We start from the raw sequence: 19,103 nt of genomic DNA, 5'->3' as shown, positions 1-19,103 counted from the left end.
TTCCCTGACTGGGAATTAAACCCACGTCCTTTTGGTTTATGGGATGATGCTCTAATCAACTGAGCCACACCAGCCAGGGCACACACATACTTTTAAAAAGGAATTCAGAGAGGAAGGGAGTTTAGTCAGGACTTTGAAAGAAGGGGAAAGGAAGGCCTCAGCCCCAGCAGAGGTCTACAGGTGGTACAAGCCTTGGAAAGAGGATGGTGGATAGTTGGTTTGGTCTGGAGCAGAGGAAGATGAGAGGGAACGATAAGAGGCAAGGAAAGTGTGCTGATTGGCACAGAGAACCAGCCTGGGCATTTGAATTGCAGATAGGACAAGTGGGAAGTGTGGCAGATTCTTCAGCAATGGAACTTCACAACAAAGATGGAATTTAAGAAGGTTCATTCATTTCAAATTCCAAAAAACATTTCTTAACTGCCTGATATGTGCTGGGGTTTAGCAGGGAACAAGACAGACCAGCCTAGTAAATGTCTCTAGTGAGGATGGGCAGTGGGTCCTCACATTACTTATCAGTTAATTATTCCTTAAGCCTCCATTGCATTCCAGGCACTGGAATGCTAGATGCTAGATGCTAGAAAAGTAATGAGAAACATGAGCCCTGCCCTCCTAGTTTACACTCTGGAGAGGAGGTGGCATTAAACAAATAAACTATTTGTTCAGTAATAATGATAACTTACAATGATAAAAATCTGTAAGTGCTACGAAGGAAAAGAACTGGGTGCCAAGAGAGCAAATAATAACATGAACTTAATCTTCATAAACTAGTAACCACGACCATAATAGTCCCAGATTAATTCACAGTTTATGAAGACCTTTCACATTCTTTGTCTCAGGAGAGCCTCATCTGAGGCCTGAGGAGTAAGCCAGCCAGTTCTTAGCCTATTTTACTTATGAGAAAAACAAGCTTCAGCAGCTCTCATGAGTTCCATAGGTCTGTCCAGTTGGATAGGAATCCTAGCCAGATCTTCTGACTCTGAACACAGAACTCTTTCCTCCAAAGCTCAAAAGATGAATTGGCCCCTAGTGGGGTAGTTACCCGTGGCTTGTTTTAGAAGACAGGCAAAGCTGCCATAAAGTTAATCTTTCCCATGAAAGCTTCTAAGTGAGATTAGAGCACAGAACTGTGGTCAGCAAGGAGCTAGGTTCAGAGGTCTGGCCTTGGGTGGCCCAGAGCAACCTTGAAAGGCAAAGGCAGGAACTAGCCAAGGCAGGATTGTGCAATGGCATTGTCAAAGGCATGTACACCATCTCTGGCAGTGAAAGTGAACCAGGCCCAAGGCAGAGGTGATGGCCCAATGAAACTCATCACTGCTCAGTGCTTGAGGACATGGTGAGCTCAGCCCACCTGCCATATCAGCACATTCATCACAGAACTCATCAGAGAAAGGTTTCCAAATGACTCGTCTAGCTGCCCCAGAAAGGAAGCTTTCTGGGGTGCAGTATGGAGGCTGCTGGGTGTGGGCCAGGCTCTTGAAAGAGAGTAAATGATGACACAGCAGTGGGGGACAGGGCTCCTGACACTGTGGGATCAGCTCTGGAGAGAAGGCAGAGAGCAGCCACGATGAAGCAGCCACTAAGCTTGGCCACTAAAAGAGGATATCAGGCTCCCTGTTAGCAAAGAAACAAGTGCCAGACTTGGAGTTCAGCACTATAGGTCTCAGTAATCTGGTCCAAATGCGTTGCTTTTGTTTTGAAGTAATACATTTTTATAGAAGGTCTATTATGTTCCCCCAAACTTATGTCTCACTATTTCCTTCCATTTAGGTATACTATCTTCCAATCCCATGAACTCCTGTGGTCTCCTCTCTTCCTGCTCCCTTCTTCCCTTCATGCCTCCTAACTTTTGCTTAAGGTGTTTCCTGAAACTTGGCAGTCCTTCCCTCACACCTGTGCTGGACTAAAATCTAAATATCCTCCATGCCATCTCATTTCTCCTTTTTCCACAAAGCGTCTCCTAAGTTAAAAGTAATTTTTTCCTCCCTTAAACTTCATTTAGCACTCTTACTTTTTACCCTGCATTGTAGTTATTTATGTACTATATTCTTATACTAGTCTATGAGAATCTTTGGTAACAAAGTCATTCATGATTCATCTTTTCTTTCCTGTGATGTAGGCACCAGCCAGCAGTGTCCTGGGCGTTATGGGTGAGATAAGAGATAAATTCACATGGACTACCAAGTCTTGTGTAGGAAAAGGGATGGCATGGCTACTCCCTCAAGGGGAGAGCGCCCCGACCCTTGCCTTGACAAGCTTTTATTGGCTTTCTAATAGCATACATCAAAGAAGGTTTTCATTCATTATGCTTAGGTTTGCTTTAGGTAATTACTTTTTACAGGTAGCAACAGAAGGGATGTTACTGATTACTTCTTACAGTTTAACAAGGAAAAAATGTTGCAAATGCAAGGGAATGATAAGAGTAATAGGTCTGGTTACACTTCAGTCCTTGGGAGAATTAAAACAGACTTCAGCAAGTTACTTTAAAGATAAGAAAAAAAAAAAAAAAAAAGAGCCCTGGCTGGTGTAGCTCAGTGGATTGAGCACGGGCCTGCGAACCAGACAATCGCGGTTCGATTCCCAGTCAGGGCACATGCCTAGGTTGCAGGCCGGTTCCCTGCAGGCCAGTTCCCAGCAGGGGACACACGAAAGGCAACCATACATTGATGTTTCTCTCCCTCTCTCCTTCCCTTCCCCTCTAAAGATTAAAAAAAAAAATTTAAAAGAAAAAAAAAAAGATAAGCAGTAAGCATTTTCTTCCTGAACTCAGGGTGAGGGAGTTTTAGCAAGAGCAAGTCACAAAGCAGCTTAGGTATAATGCAGGCCTAGTTTCCCACAGGAGAACCAATCTGGGTTTGGCTCCTGCATGCCACAATGCACCTACTGGGTTTTTCAACAAGGCTGAGCTACAATTGCCATTCCCTACACTCCTGTCCGCAAGAACTTTGTACCTAACAGGTGCTCAATAGTTGTCTTTAACTGACTGATTGATGGATGAATGAGTGAATGAATGAATGAAGAGGGATTGAGGGTGGGGCCAGTGGAGGAGAGGACCCAGGGGATTTTCACTTTCCCTGGTGGCTTTCTGTGAGCTGGGCCTGTAGTGCTTATCCTGGGGCTGTAGGTAATGTCAGGAGAAAGAATATGGTCTTTGAATCTCAGTCTTGTTACACAGTAGCTATGTGACCTTGGGCAAGTCTCTGTAGTTTTTCCTCAAGTGTAAATGATATAATACCTACCTCTGAAGATTATTGTGAGGATAAATATATGATCAACATATGAAAGTCAATAAAGTTTGTTGACAAGTTATCCAAGTGAGAGTAATTTTTTAGCTTCTTATTTTAGGTGGGGCTGAGGGTGGGGTGGGCATTTGCTTTACTCCTCTTTGTAGTAGAGATATCTGTGCACTTGTCAATTCTTTTCTACTAGATTGTAATCTAGCACAGTGCAAGCACATAGAGCAGAGTCCACAGTTCACAGAGGTTTGATGAATGGAAGGATTAACATGTGCATAAAAACTAAATCAACAGCCTCTGGAGTCTAAATTCCTACTTCCTGTTCTGGACAGTGATCCGCCTTGACCCTCCAGGGCCCCATCTGGGGTCTAAGTGTTGGTCACTGAGGCAGAATTAGGAGAGAGGCTTGGTTTACCCACATGGGCAATCACTCTCTGCTTGATGGCTGACCCAGAAACAAACTGGTGCTTTTTGCCCTTGCCGGGCCTGGGATGGGGAGGAGAAAGCCACAGTACACTGAAACATACAAACCAGCCTAGTGTGGAAAATGGACATAGACCCTGGCTTTATGGCTGTGGAACTCACTGTCTTGGGTATTGGTCCAAGAGGCTGAATCTTGTTCAGCTGTAGAGAGAGAACTCCTTGGGCTGTGCAGTGAGGAAAGAGAGTCATTGGGGAGGTGCCCTGGGAATAGGGAAGGAGCCCCAAAGTGGCCTCAAAAAGTTTCCATGCCCCCCAATTTTTCCTGAGAGAGGTTCTCAGAACAGCAGCAGAAAAGGTGTATGAGGGCTCCTGTCTCTACCCTGAGGCTAGTGCACAGTGATGTGGCATGTGTAGATGTGAGAACTGGGAGAAACTGGGCTTTCCTGCTGCCCAGAGGTTGCTGAGCGGGAGGACTCTTGGGAGGCCACAGTCTCTCTCTAGTTTTTTTCCTCTGGGAAGAAATCTGTATGGAACCTGATTTCAGAGGGTCCATCCACTTTTTCCTCTCCATGCTGGGGTTCTCTGATGGGAGGGTTTTCGAAAAAACATTTCGTCTTTTCTTTCTTTTTAAATTTAATTTTATTTCTTTTTTTTAGACAGAGGGGAAGGGAAGGAGAAAGAGAGGGAGAGAAACATCAATGTGTGGTTGCTTCTCACATGGCCCCCCACTGGGGACCTCGCCACAACCCAGGCATCTGACCGGGAATTGAACCACGACCCTTTGGTTCACAGCCTGCACTCAATCCACTGAGCTACACCAGCCAGGGCTTATGGGAATTTTTATAGCCCTGCTGAAAGCAGGGAAAGCTGGAGAGGGTATCCTTTACCTTAAAACCAGCTAAGGATTTTGGAGTGTGCCACTTGCAGCCATATCCTCAGGGGGCAATGGGGCTTGTCAGCCCCAACATCTGAGTCTGAGAGAAGCAACTGGGGCCTGGACAGGAAAAGAAGAGTTTTGTTGATTTAGGAAGTCTTTAAAGGTTACATTTATTTACTATTAGAAAGAAGGGAAGGAAGTGACAAAGACAGGGAGAGAAACATGCAAAAGATACATCGATAGGATGTCTCTCACATGCTGCCAACTAGGGACCCAGCCCACAACCCAGGCATGTGCCCTGACTGGGAATTGAGCCAATCACCTTCCCATTCACAAGCCAGTGCTCAATCCACTGAGTCACCCAGCCAGGGTACTTTGGGGAGTCTTTAGTTACAGATCATACTTCATTTTCTTTCAGGATTTTTAAGTGCTTTTTTTCTAGACTTCTTTTTTCTTTTTTAAAAATCTAACTATACAAGGTAAGAATACATTTTTTTAATATAGGTTTCAAGTGCACATTAAAAAAAATTTTTTTCAATGATGTTTAAGAATATTTTATTTTTTTATAAACTTTTTTATTGTTGTTCAAGTATAGTTTTCTTCCTTTTCCCCCACCCCTCCCCACCTCCCAGCCTTCCCCACCTGCCTCCCCTGTTTCTGTTACAGAAAACAACTCAGCCTCTTTCAAGTGTATGGAGTGGAACTTTATTTACGCGAGAGGACCCAGAGGAGGCAGTCTCCAAATTCTGGGCCCCGAGCTTGGGCAGGGGCTTGTTTATATAGTGTGGCATGCAAAAGTGATTTTACTAAGCCTACGTGGCAGAAGCAGGTTTACAGAAGCAAGAAAGCAGGGCTGCTGAGAAAGCAGGGCTGCTGATAGGGTCATACGATGTTCTTTTGTTCTTACTTCTTAGTTACTTAGTTGCTCACTCTTCCTTATCTTAGTGGCTCAGCAAAGGGACCATGTCCTTCTGACTTGTCCAGGCTTGTCTAAGCAGGTTTCCTGCTACATCTCCCCCCTTTTGATGCTTGACAGTACCGTTAACGGGTCTAGTATCACTACAAGGCTGGCCAATGTATCTTGGGGTATATTCTGATAATGATGCTGCTGGAGGGACAGGATCTTGGCGGTTGTTCTGTGAGTTACTGTAGCTTCTAGATTCTGGACTATAGTACATAGTATACAGGGGCCGAAGCTTAAACCTAAGAAAAGTATGATTAGCGGCCCAAGGAAGGGTAGTATCTACTGGAGCCAGGCCTGGGGATTTAGTTCCTAATTTCTCTAATTCTAACTTTCTGTTTCTTATATTTTCTCTGATTTCTTTAAATTTCTTTGCTATGATCTCTGACTGATTTACATGGCAGCAACATTTCTTTCCTAGGAATGTACAGGTCCCCCTTTTCCCTGAATTCAGAGCATTAATGAGATTTCTTTCCTCATCATTTTCCTCCTCCTGTGATTTACTATTAGGGAGGGGTTCTGAGACTCTTCTCCTTCTGGAATCATGTAAAGGACAATGGACAAAGGTCTCATCTTCTTGTAACTACTTCTGGTTGGACATGGACATCGTCCTACCTACCCTTGGGTCAGGGGTACCCTAAAAGAGGAAGGTGGATGAGGCATGGAGGGAGTCCTTCCTGCAAGGGGAAGGACCTTACAGGGTCCTGATCAGTTGGCTGTCACCAGGAAGTCTCAGGCTTAGTGTCCAAAGGCTGGCATTTCTGGACCGTTGGCCTTCTGGTCAGTTCATATTCTGGAGGTGACAGATTAGGCAAGAAGTTGGAAATTAAATTATAACAATTAAATCATAACTATTAAATGACAAAGGCAGAGACTTCAGTAAAGAATGGCTTATCTAGAGGAAAGTGTACAAGGCATGCTACACTTATTATCCGAGACTCTTGTGGCCCACTACACTTCACTCGGGCTGAGGGGAATACATTAGGATTTCCCTTCTTTTAGATTTCTGAGCCCTTTCTATCTAAGCTATCAAGACAGAAAAGGGAAGATCAGTTCTAAAGTAAAGCCCACAGACTGCCCCAACCCTTTAACAACCTAACTACTTAGTTCAATCAAACCGTTGAATCTCAGGGGGGCGATGACGAAGATGGGCTCTTTAAGTGAGGCCTATGTTGTAACTAATCATCCATAGGCATAGGCAGATCATAGGCATACACCCTATGAAAACAGAAGAACACACAGGTTAATTCACGCAATAATTCCCCAAACCAGTCTCCGTGCCTGTGAGACTGTCTTTTGGGAAGGCACTCCATTGCAACATTCTTCCTGCAATGACATTTAACAGTGGCAATTTTACAGGTCCTCTGCACCTGTGAATTGTACACCTTTGGTGACATCACAAACCTGGTTTCAACTCTTAAATGAAAATAAACTTTCAAGATAGTTAGCTGTGCCATTCTGATGTCCAATACTGAGCATGGTGAGTTTCCTTGAACCACAGTTTTTCTCCTTAAGATCACCCTTACTGTTATTTACAGGGACTACTTTGGGTCCTGCTTTTGATTTTGACTGTTCATTTGCATAAACACACCAAGAGCAGCCTGGATCACTTATGATTCTTAAGTCCACTTCGCTGGAACTCACACAGGGAACTCTTAGATTGACTTCTTAGTCTGCCCCTTAGGGCACAGAAGCAGAGCCATACATCTGCCATCTTGCTTCACCTGTACCAGTCATTTTACTCAAACCCTTGAGCCTCCGTTGTGCCTACAGGTTCTTTTTTAGCCATCTTTCAGGAAAGTAACCTTCGTTCCTTCCATGGAAAGACTGGCTCGAACTGCACAACCAACCATAGTACTAGGCTTTTCTCGTGGGCTTTCGCTAGCTTCACAGGTCAATTCCAGTTCCTCTGAGCTTTCTGGTAATAACCAGAACCCATACATGCCTCCTTCAAGCGTGACATTCCAGTCAAAGTCCTGGTTAACAAAACCACTATTAATGACTGGTCTTATTGGTTTTATGCAAAGAAACCTTATGTCATCATTCATTCCTTCAGAGTGCCAAATTCTGGAGGGATCAGGTAGGGAGAAAACACAAGGCTTGAAAGAAAATCTTTCTCCTTCTAATACCCATCAAGATGCATCTCCATGCCTTATACCTTCTATTACTAACACCATATAATTTCTTTCCAAAACTTTCACATTTTCATTTATTTTTATAGCTACCCACAGACTTTCTGCAATATTCACAAACTTTCTATAGCCTTTTTACCTATCCAGAATTATCCACAATTCACTTTTAATCCCTGTTCCTTTCTCACACTGGGAAGGACTGTACTTAAATTCAGTATCTGGCAGCTAAAAGTCCCTAGCACTATAGGCATCTTCTACTAAAAGTCCCCAGATTTGCATGGACTTTTTGCACCTTTCTGAAGCTTAGACCTTGCAAACACCCTATAAATCAGATGGTCAGCCTTGGACCTCCGTTCATGACCTTCAAAATTAGAGCTATTTTGCCCTGGCTGGTGTAGCTCAGTGGATTGAGTGCAGGCCTGAAAACCAGAGTATCACAGTTTAATTCCCAGTCAGAGCACATGCCTGGGTTGCAGGCCAGTTCCCAGCAGGGGACACACAAGAGGCAACCACACATTGATAAAAACAAAACAAAACAAAACCCTAGAGCTATTCCTATCAGAACCAGTTACACAGAGAACCTGACTGCTACAGTGTCCACACAGCAGCAGCATACAGCTCATAATCTGAAAAGAAGTCTTAGCCAGCTCCAAGATGGTGGCACCTATGAAGAATGCACTGTCCTCCATTGTGGGGCACTCACGTGGCTCATCCATTTTACCCAAAATAGCAGCACCCCAACTCTGCTTCTGTCCACTGGCGTTGGTAGCCCCGAGGCTCTGGCTCCAGTCTCCAGAGCTAAGGAGGCCCCAGAGGCCCCCAAGGCCCCTTCCACCTGTGGGCCTGGGGGCACCTCAGAGCCGCCCTCCGCCCATTGGGGGTGGTGCGCTGAGGCTGCAGTCACCAATGCAGGTGGAGAGCAGGCTCTGCCCACCTGTGAAGGTGGGGGCCCTGCGTCTCTGTTTTCGGCAGCCAAAGAGGCCCCCGACAACCCCTGGTGCAGCAGGTGAGCAGAGCCCACTTGCAGAGGCAGCAGAGCTGTGGTGGAGACTTCTCCCACTCACAGGGCAGGAGAAGCCGTAGTGGGCCTCACCTCCCCAGAAGGCAACGTCACCACGGGAGGTCTGGGGTCCCCCTTTATCTATTCTGAGGCTGGGAGGAGGTTTCCCCAAAGACTAACTCATATGGGGTGTAGCCTGAAGGGTTAGGGGCATTCCTAACCCTAAGTAGTGCCAGCAGCAGCAAATCAGTCCAAGGTAGTCCAGTCTCCTGATGGAACTTAGCTAGAGTTTCCTTGAGAGTCTGGTTCATGCACTCTACTTTTCCCAAGCTCTGGGGTCAGTATGCAGTGAGCAATTTCCATGTGATATTGAGGAGCCTTGTTACCTCCTGTATTATGTTTGAGATGAATGCTGGACTGTTGTCACTCCCAATAGTCAGGGGCAATCCATACCTTGGGATGATTTCCCTCCCAGGGCCCGGGTGACTTTTCAGCTTTTCTCAGTCCTGGTGGGGAAGGTTTCTACCCACCCAGAAAAGGTACAGATGAAGACTAAGGGGTACTTATATCCCCGGCTGGGTCTGACTTTAGTAAAGTCCACTTGCAAGTCCTCAAACGGCTGTCTCCCTGAGTGCTGTATTCCTGGCTTTATCCCTGGGTGCCTTGCCACATTGTTCCAGGCACAAGTAACACACTGCATCACCGCAGAGGTGCAGAGCGCAGCCAGGTTAAGGAAGTAAAAGTACCTTTTTAACATGTTTTCTAGGGATGTCTTGCCCATATGAGTGAGGCTGTGGCACTACCTCACTAGATTGCTGGCTTGCCCCTGGGGGACATATATTTTCCCGTCTGGCAACTTCCAGTTCTCCTCAGTAGTTTCCTGTGATCCAGCTTGTCGTGCCCACTCTGCTTCAATTTGTGCCCCTTCTTTAATGACACCCGGTACCCTGTCTTGATTAGCAGTTTGAACAGCTCCCAAGGGCCCTCCCAGCACTGGTCTTGGGTTGGTGAGGCTGAAAGGAGGTCATCTACACCCTGCAATAACACTGGGTCAGTCTCCTTCTCAGTGAATGATCTTACATTTCTGGCCAGGGCCTCTCTGAGGGGAGTGGGAGAGTTTTTGAAGCCTTGTGGCAGTCTGGTCTGGGTCTAAGCCAGCCAGGCTGAGGACTGTAGGAGCCTGTAACCCTGGTCTTTGTCGCCTGCCAGTGGGCTTTTCTTTTTCCTTGTTTACTTTCCTACAGAGTGTGAAGTTTCAACCTTTTTTGGAATCCTCCATTTCCCTTTCAGAGCAGATACAGAGCAAAATCCAAAACATAGAGTTCCGAAACAATATACAGGTAGAGGCATTCTCTTGCACCAAGGCGTCCACTGGTGCCTCACAGAGACATGCTCCTTCAGGCCCAGTCTCATGGCAGAGACATGCTGCTTTGCCTCAGGCTAAAGAACTCGTCAGCCCCAACTGACCCTTCCTGGGTCCCCAGTGGCAAAGGCATTCTCCTCAACTGGCTACAGGCGACCTTTCCTAGGTCTTACAATACAGGTTTCTGATCAGAAACAGAACCACAAGTGACAAATTTGCTCTTTTCCCAGGAAACCAGAAAACAAGTAGTTGAGGTTTCCTTTACTCCAGGTTTAAAACTTGCACATCCTTTATACATATTTCTACTCATCTAGATTTATCTATCATTCTTTTTACTCTTGGTTCCTGGCCCCGGAATGGGTCAGAATTTTGCAGCATGCAGTCTAACACATTGGAAGGCCCTCCGCCTATGATGTTCCTCCCAGAATGATGCAGACAAACAAAGGGATGGGGTTTTCAGTTTCACCTGCCTGGCCTCTCCTCTTGTGAGGTACTTGGGTCTGTCTTAGCTAAGGCTGCCTGCATAGAATCCGGGTTAAACTCCCAGCCGTTATGCCATATGACAGACTGAGGAACTGCAGGTTGGGGCCCACTCTTGCTCTGTAGGTTTTTCACCCGTGGAGCCACAAACACAGTCACTCCTACAAACATACAAACAAACATCCAAGAATTTATACTGTCCCGCCTGAGTAGGACTGCCCAGGTGGGGTTACATTTCCCCTTCCAGATGGCTAGTTGGCCTCCAGAGGACCAACGGCTAATTGCCTGTCTAAGAGGTGATCAGACTCTCCTTCCACTAAAAGGGGTGGGCCTGGTCTCCGTTCTGGTCCCTGGGGCACTTACTGATTGGCACCTTTCCAGGTCTGGATAGTTCCAGTACACACCGGGTCGAAGAGCAGTCCGGAGGATGACTTCCATGGAGCCCAGGGTGTCCAGGACCCGAAATCATTGGGGCGTGCTTCCCTTCGGCTGCCAGGCTCCCTCTTGGTCACTCCCCCGCCGCCTTCACTGAAAGAAAAAAAAAAAAAAAAGCCTGCTCGCGTGAGGTGTTTTCCGGCCAGGGAACCAAAATGTTACAGAAAACAACTCAATCTCTTTCAGGTGTATGGAGTGGAACTTTATTTACGCGAGAGGACCCAGAGAAGGCAGTCTCCAAATTCTGGGCCCCAAGCTCGGGCAGGGGCTTGTTTATGTAGTTGGCATGAGGAAGCAATTTTACTAAGCCTACATGGCAGAAACAGGTTTACAGAAGCAAGAAAGCAGGGCTGCTGAGAAAGCAGGGCTGCTGATAGGGCCATACAATATTCTTTTGTTCTTACTTCTTAGTTACTTAGTTGCTCACCCCTCCTTATCTTAGTGGCTCAGCAAAGGGAACGTGTCCTTCTGACCTGTCCAGGCTTGTCTAAACAGGTTTCCTGCTACATTTCCTCCCCACCTTATTACTGTCCATGTGTCCTTTATAATTGTTCCTGCAAACTCTTCACCCTTTCCCCTTTGAAATTCCCTCGCTTTTCCCTCTGGTCACTGTCAGCCTTAAGAACACATTATTTTTGTAAATAATTTAAACATTACCCCCAAAAAATACCCCCCCTTTGATCAATACTATTTCCTATTAAGAATAAGCATAGTGGTAAGGTCAGTGTTCTATCTCTCCGGATCTGTCCAGACACCACAGAAAACATCAGGTATTGTTTTGCTTTTATTTTTTAACTTTTAAACAAGAAATTTATTTTTAAAAATATTTTATTTATTTATTTTCAGAGAAAGAGGAAGTGGGGGTGAAAGGGAGAGAAACATGCATGCCCCATCTGGAGACCTGGGCTCCAACCTGGCAGGGAATTGAAACATTGACATTCCAGTTCGCAGGCTGGCACTAAACCCACTGAGCCATATCATCCAGGGATAAAGAAGAAATTTATTTAAACAACAAGATATTTGACATAAAGGGAAGACTATCTAAAATTCATTTCTTTTTTAGTAATTTATCCCTACTTAAAGACAAGTTGCCCTGCATGTAACAGCTACATCCAAAAATGTTATAAATTGTCCTTGGTTTTACAATGATAAATAAAAAATTAAAATTCTCCAATCAAACGAGGTATGCAAGAGTTTTTACATTGTTCTTTTTTTTGTTAAACAGGAAGAGTAAAATAACTTACTGGGATATAAAGGTAAGAGCTGAATGAGTATGCCACTAATGGAGAAATGGGGTAGTTTCATAGGCAGAACACTTTCTCAGTATTTTCCCCCATCCCATCTCCATTTGATATAGATCAAACATTGCAAAAACTTGTGCACAAACTTTAGTTACTTTATGTAAAATAAAGGAATTGGGGAAAGAGAAAATGAAAGAATAGAAAAAACTATACTGTAGTAGTCAGGATGTAATGAAACCAAATTGCAGTTTTCTTTTTCTTTTTTTTAAATTTAAATTATTTTATTGTTATTCAATTACAGTTGTCTGTATTTTCTCCCCACCCAAATTGCAGTTTTCTAATCTTCTCGGTCTGGAGGAACAGAGTTCTGAAGTAAAAAGCAGCAGGTTCCCTTTTTAGTAGACACTTTCTGTCTGCTGCTAGAACACATAAATTGTACCTTCAGTCTCCATTTCCAACCGTGCGGGTGTGTCTGTTTCATTGATTGGCTACCCATCAAATCAGAATCTGATCTGCCTCATTTGACAAACCCTGTCATTCACAATAGGCTTTCATTAGTTTACTAAGTAGTGTATGCCTCTTAAGCTTTTTTCAAAAAATTTGTTTATTTATTTTTAGAGAGGGGGGAAGGGAAAGAGAAAGAGAGGAAGAGAAACATCGGTGTACAAGAGATCACATACCCCCAACTGGGGACCTGGCCTGCAACCCAGGCATGTGCCCTGACTGGGAATTGAACCAGCAACCCTTTGGTTCACAGGCCAGTGCTGAATCCACTAAGCAACATCAGCCAGGACTGCCTCTTAATCTTAAACTGTACCACAGAACCATCCTGCCCTGCCACCTTCAAATTAATATGATTATTGTTCTCAGTCTTGACCCCTCCCTTGGGTTTTTTGTCAGCCATGGAGAGCATGGGAGTCTCCTCAGGTGCCACTTCACAAAAGGAGTACCAGTTCACACCGAAGAAGCACACAAGTCCCACCAGGAGCGGCAGATAAAGGAGATGGTGGTGGTGAAGGAGGGAAAGCTGTTTTGTTTTTATGTAAAGGATGTCATGTTGTTCATATTTCAGGAATTACTATTATCTTATAATCTTATTACTTATGTATTTATTGAATTGATTGGGGTAACATTGGCTAATAAAATTATATTGGTTTCAGGTGTACAGTTCTATAACACATCATCTGTATTTTGCATTGTATGTTCGTTCACCTATGCTCCCAAGTCAAGTTTCCTTCCATCTCCATTTACCCCCCTTTTACTCTGTCCTACCTCTTCCACCCCACTTCTTATTTTACTTTAAGTCTATATTACATAGGATTGGAAAACAGCAGGAAAATTTAGCCATAATGTAATTATGAGAATTAATATAAATGCACCATCTTTTTTCATATACATGTCTTGCAAATTTGTAATCATAGTATACGTGTGATTTTGTAGCATGCCTTTTCATTTAGCATGATCTCATAAACATTGTTTGAAGGTTTTTAGTATAAAATGGCAATGCCTAAAGTTGCTCTTTTTTTCTGATTTACTATTTTCAAAATGCTAAAATAATAGAGTTGACAGATATTCGTTAAATTTGTTCAATAATTATCATTAGGAAGCTACTGTGTGCCAATTTTTGTTGTAGGCTCTGAGGATATAGCAATGAACAAAAGAGACAAAGATCTCTGCTCTGAAGCCATCAAAGAGCTTTCTTTTTAAAGGGGAAAGACAGATAAAAATCAAAATTAATAAGCAAATTAAATACTCTATAGATAAATGGTATATAAGAAGGGTGTATGTACTATTAAAAAAAGTTAAAAAAAGGAGGATATGGGAGAGCTTGAGCTGTCAGGAAAGACCTAGCTTTTTTTTTTTACAGTTTCTTTTTTTATTTACTGATATTTCAGAGATATATAGAGAGAAAGAGAAATATTTATTGTTGTCCCACTTGGTATTTATGAATTCATTTGTTGATTCTTGAACCAGCAACCCTTTGGTTCACAGGCCAGCACTGAATCTACTAAGCAACACCAGCCAGGACCAGAGAGAAAGAGACCAGCAACACCAGAGAGAATACAAATTCCTGTGTATTTATTAATTCATTGGTTGATTCTTATATGTGCCCTGACCTGGAATTAAACCCACAACCTTGATGTATTGGGACAATGCTCTAACCAGCTGAGCTACCTGGCCAAGGCCAGGAAAGACCTAACTTTTAGAAAGGGACTTCGGGGGTGAAGATTTGAAGGTGTTAAAATAGTGAACCATGAGGATAACTTGGGGTAAAAATATTTCAGACAAAGCAGCTAGCAAATACACAAATTTTTGGAAGTGTGGGAACTTAAAGGAGGTGACTCTGTCTGTACAAAGTGGGGAAGGGGTAACAAAGATGACAACAGAGACATGGTAGGACCAGAGTGAGTGTATAAGGCCCCATACAGGAAGTACTGGAGGGTTTGGGTCTGAGGAGTGTCGTGCTACGACCTTCGTTTAAATAGGCTCACTGTGGGCACTGCGTTTGGAATAGACTATTGGCCCTGGCTGGTGTGGCTCAGTGCATTGAGCTCCAGCCTGTAAACCAAAGGGTCACTGGTTCGATTACCAGTCAGGGCACATGCCTGGGTTGCAGGCCAGATCCCTGGTAGGGGACATGTGAGAGGCAACCACACATTGATGTTTCTCTCCCTCTCTTTCTCCTTCCCTCCCCTTCTCTCTAAAAATAAATAAATAAAATCTAAAAATAAAATAAATAAACCATTGGAGAATAAAAATGGAAGTAGGAAAACCAAGCAGCTATTTTATTAGTAAGGGATGAGTATGATGTGGACCAGTGTGGTTATAATGGAAGTGGTGAGAAGTGATCAGATTCTAGGTACTGTGTTTTGCCATGTATAATATATACCCACGTTTTTGGCCCAAACTTTCAGGAAAAATCTTTTGTTTTAATTTTTAATTTCAATTATTTATTTATATTTGGATACTTGCTTTTGTATTATAAATAAATTTTAGCATTTATTTTTAACACATGGATATCATGTTTGCTTTCTAGAGTTACACTTTTAATGCATGAGCATAAATAAATTAAAAACATTTATATAGATATGGAATCAGTACTACCCATGTATAACATGCATCTTTATTTTCCCCTCAAAAATTTGGCCAAAAAGTGCATATTATACATGGCAAAATATGGTATATTTTGAAGGTACAGTTAACATAATATGATAAAGGATGAATGACTCCAAAGACTTTGGCCTGAAATGCTGGAAGGAGGAAGTTGCTATTAACTGAGATAGGGAAATTGGAAAAAGCAGGTTTAGGGATGGAGACAAAGAGTTCCATTTTGGGCATGCTAGGCTTCAGATATCTATTAGATGTTCAAGAGAAGTTGTCTATCAGACACTTGGATATTCAGATGTAGAGCCCAGGTGGTAAATTTGGAACTAGCAAGATGGTATTTAAAGCCAAAGAAGAGAGTATAGGCAGAAAAAAGATGAAGGACTGTGGCCTAATGCACACCAAAGTTCAGAGGTAAGGGAAATGTATTAATTCATTTAATCATCACAACAACCCTCTGAGGATATTACTATCATTGTCATTATTTTACAAGTGATAAAGGTGAGACATAAAAAACTTAAATAATTTGCTAGAAGTCACATTGCCAATAAGCAGCAGATAGCTCCAAGTATTGTACACTTAGCCTTTATCTTATGTGAGTGGGTTTTGTCAATGCCCACATTTCACTGGTGGGGAAACTGAGTTTTAAGTTAAGTAATTTGTTGATACTGGTGGCAGAGACTGGACATGAACTCCCTCACTGATTTCTACTTTGAGTAATCTCTGCTTTTTAATTATTCTGCCACATGACCTGCACATTTTTAAAGATGGGGTGAAAGTCTTCTGCGTCTCTCAGATTATATCTCTTAAACAATTGCTTTTCCTACTCGCACACAATACGTTATTGGCTTGTCACTATACCTGTGATGTGGACTCTGGCCAGCAGTGTCTGAGGCGTTGTGGATGAGACGAGACAAATTCACCCGGACCACTGAAGTCCTGTGGAGGAGAAGGACGGCATGGCCACTCTCTCAAGAGGAGAGCACCTTGACCCTTGCCTGGACTGGCTTTTATTGAGTTTCTAATAGCATACATCAAAGAAGGTTTTCATTCATTATGCTTAGGTTTGCTTTAGGTAATTACTTTTTACAGATAGCAAATGAAAGGATGTTACTGATTACTTCCTACAGATTAACAAGGAAAAAATGTTGCAAATATAAGGGAATGATAAGAGTAATAGGTCTGATTACACTTCAATCCTTGGGAAAATTAGCACGGAATTCATGAAATTACTTTAAAGATATGTAGTAAGCATTTTTTGCTTCAACTCAGGGTGAGGGAGTTTTAGCAAGAGCAAGCCTCAAGGCAGCCTAGGTATAATGCAGGCCTGGTTTCCCATGGGAAAGCTGATCTGTGGGTTTGGCATCCTGCATGCCATCACACATCTATGGGTTTTCCAATAGGGCTGGGCTACATTTGCCATTCCACGCGGATAGGTCTCTATATACTTGGAGAAATGGGGTGCCAAGTCTAGCTACCAAGGCAGCCTTGGCCCTGCTATTCTTTTCCTTCCCTGTCTTCTGGTCAGGACACCCATGTTTGGATGTGGTTCCTGACTTCTAAAAGCTCAGGTCTTAAGGTAGCCCTGTGAAATGGTTCTGTGTGGCCATTAACGGTTGCTTCCCTTCCCAGCCTCTGTTTCCTCTTCAATAAAATGAGGGGATGGTCTCAGGACAGTGGTTTCTAAAGGGGGCTGTGTAAATGAACCAGCCACCTGGGGATTGTTTAGAACTTGTAGGGCCCACAACATACTTCTTGAGTCAAACTCTTCATGGGTAGGCGCAGGCACATATACCATGGTTTTGGCACACCCCTTGTTAAGAAGTCCTGGGTAAGATGATCTTGGAGATCCCCTCTCAGTTCTTCATGCTGTGGTTCAGGGGTCTTGTCTTGGACCACACTTCTTTTTTGTTTCTCTCAAGGCCCAGAGCAAGGTGGAACTCTGAGCAGAAGGCAGGAAACCTGAGTTCTCTTTCCAGCCAGGCCCAGAACTCAGCACTAACAAGTTGCTTCCTTTCTCCAGACCTCGGTTTCCTCCTCTGCAGGAAGAGTTTGTTGGGCAGAGTTGCCCTAGGGTCGTTCACCCAGCAAGTACTTACTGAGCACCGACTCTACACCAAGCTCTACATTCACTGGATCTACTTCTAAGTCTTGCAGAAGGGGAACATCATATGAGATAAGTGTGGGAAGGGTACTGCAGCCAGGTTCCAGGTGTCTGGTTCACACATGGTTGCTACAGGTCCTTTTTTAGCACCAGTGTAAAAGGCCCCTCTATTCAAACCCTCCCCTTTGCCCTGGTACCTCCAGCTGGTCTCCACAGCAACAAGAAAACCTGCTGGGTTCAAGAAGGGAATATGAAAAACTGGTCAAATAAAAATCATTAGGTTTTCTAGATAATCATAATAACCAGTTTTAAGATATTATATAAACCATCCCATCAAATTAGTACAACTACAACATTACTGTTCAATGTGGTCCCTAGTGCCACAGCCACATCACCTGAGTGCTTGTTAGCAATGTGGCACCCTGGGCTCTGGCCCAGGCCTGCTACCTCGGAGTCTGCTTTCTAAGATCTCTAGGTGACTATATGCACATTAAAGTGTAGAAGCACTAACTAAAAAGAAATCACTCCAGAAAGCCTTACCAAGAAATGTGTGTGAGACCTATATCAGAAAAGCACACAACTTCCCTGAGAGCCTATAATATGTTCCTGGATGGGGTGACTCAGTGGTGTGAAGATGGCAATTCTTACAAGCACTGAACATTAAAATGATTTCTGAAGTTTGTCCAAAAGTATAAATAATCAAGAATGGCTTTTTTTTTAAAGAAAAAGAAAATAAAAATGATGAGATGGGATTTGCCCTGTCAGACAGAAATAGGGTTAAATAAGAATTCAGGTTCTGGAGGAAGTAGGGCCACTTCCTGTACATGTGACAGTTATAGACTAAGTTGTGTCCTTCCAAAATTCATATGTTGAAGTCTTAATCCTTAATGTGACTATATGTTGGAATCTCTCTCTCTCTCTCTCTCTTCTCCCTAGCCCATAGTAAGCACCAAAAAAGGCCATGTGAGTACCTAGCCAGAAAGTGGCCATCTACAATCCAGGGAGGAAGCTCTCACCAGAAAACAAACCCTGCCGAAACTTCATCCTGGGCTTTCCAGCTTCCAGAACTGTGAGAAAGTAAATTTCTGTTGTTTAATCCACACAGTCTGTGGCGTTTTATTATAGCAGCCTGAGTGAACTCACAGTCTCCTTGGAAAAAGATTCCTAACATCTCATAGTCTCAGTTTCTACATGCAGTAGAGTAGGAATAAGAATACCATATACAGCATCATTATGAGTATTAAGTGAAATACTGTATGTGAAGTACTTAGCGCAATGTCTAGCCCTTAACAGCTGCTTGGTAAGTGCAAGTACAATAGTAACAACTGTGTCACTAGGCAGAATTTCAGAGAAAGAGCAATGGAATAGAACAGACAACCAGAAACATACCTCAGCATCTGTAGAACCTCCAGGAGTGAGAAGGGGGACTATATTTTTAGTTATTATTGTGTCATTTTCCCCATGTAGCATATTATGGCATATATGCTTAAAAATATTTGTTGACTGCTCAAACTAGAATGTAATAGATGCTAATGAATGACGCTTGGAAAATTGCTGATTTGGGATAAAATAATGATGTTTTATCATTGTATGCTATACATGGGCTTTCAAATTTTGTTGACCATGACTCACAGTAAGAATTATGTGAGGCATCTCAGCCCAGTAAATACATTCATAAGTATAAATTCATAAGTTAAAGCAAAAATTCATAAAACAGTATTTATCCTTATTATCTCAGATGGACTC

At 43.2% G+C, this 19,103-nt stretch overlaps 1 pseudogene; it reads right to left on the bottom strand.

The window, feature by feature from the left end:
- Positions 1-12,543: 12,543 nt before the first annotated feature.
- Positions 12,544-13,052, bottom strand: LOC119050806 (small ubiquitin-related modifier 2-like; annotated as a pseudogene).
- Positions 13,053-19,103: the final 6,051 nt, after the last annotated feature.

The sequence above is a fragment of the Artibeus jamaicensis genome, unplaced genomic scaffold (genome assembly GCF_021234435.1).
Source record: "Artibeus jamaicensis isolate MK-2021 breed Jamaican fruit bat unplaced genomic scaffold, CSHL_Jam_final contig_196, whole genome shotgun sequence".
NCBI classification, from domain to species: Eukaryota; Metazoa; Chordata; class Mammalia; order Chiroptera; family Phyllostomidae; genus Artibeus; species Artibeus jamaicensis.
The sequence above is the reverse complement of the archived record's forward strand: the minus strand, read 5'-3'. Positions and strand labels throughout refer to the sequence as shown.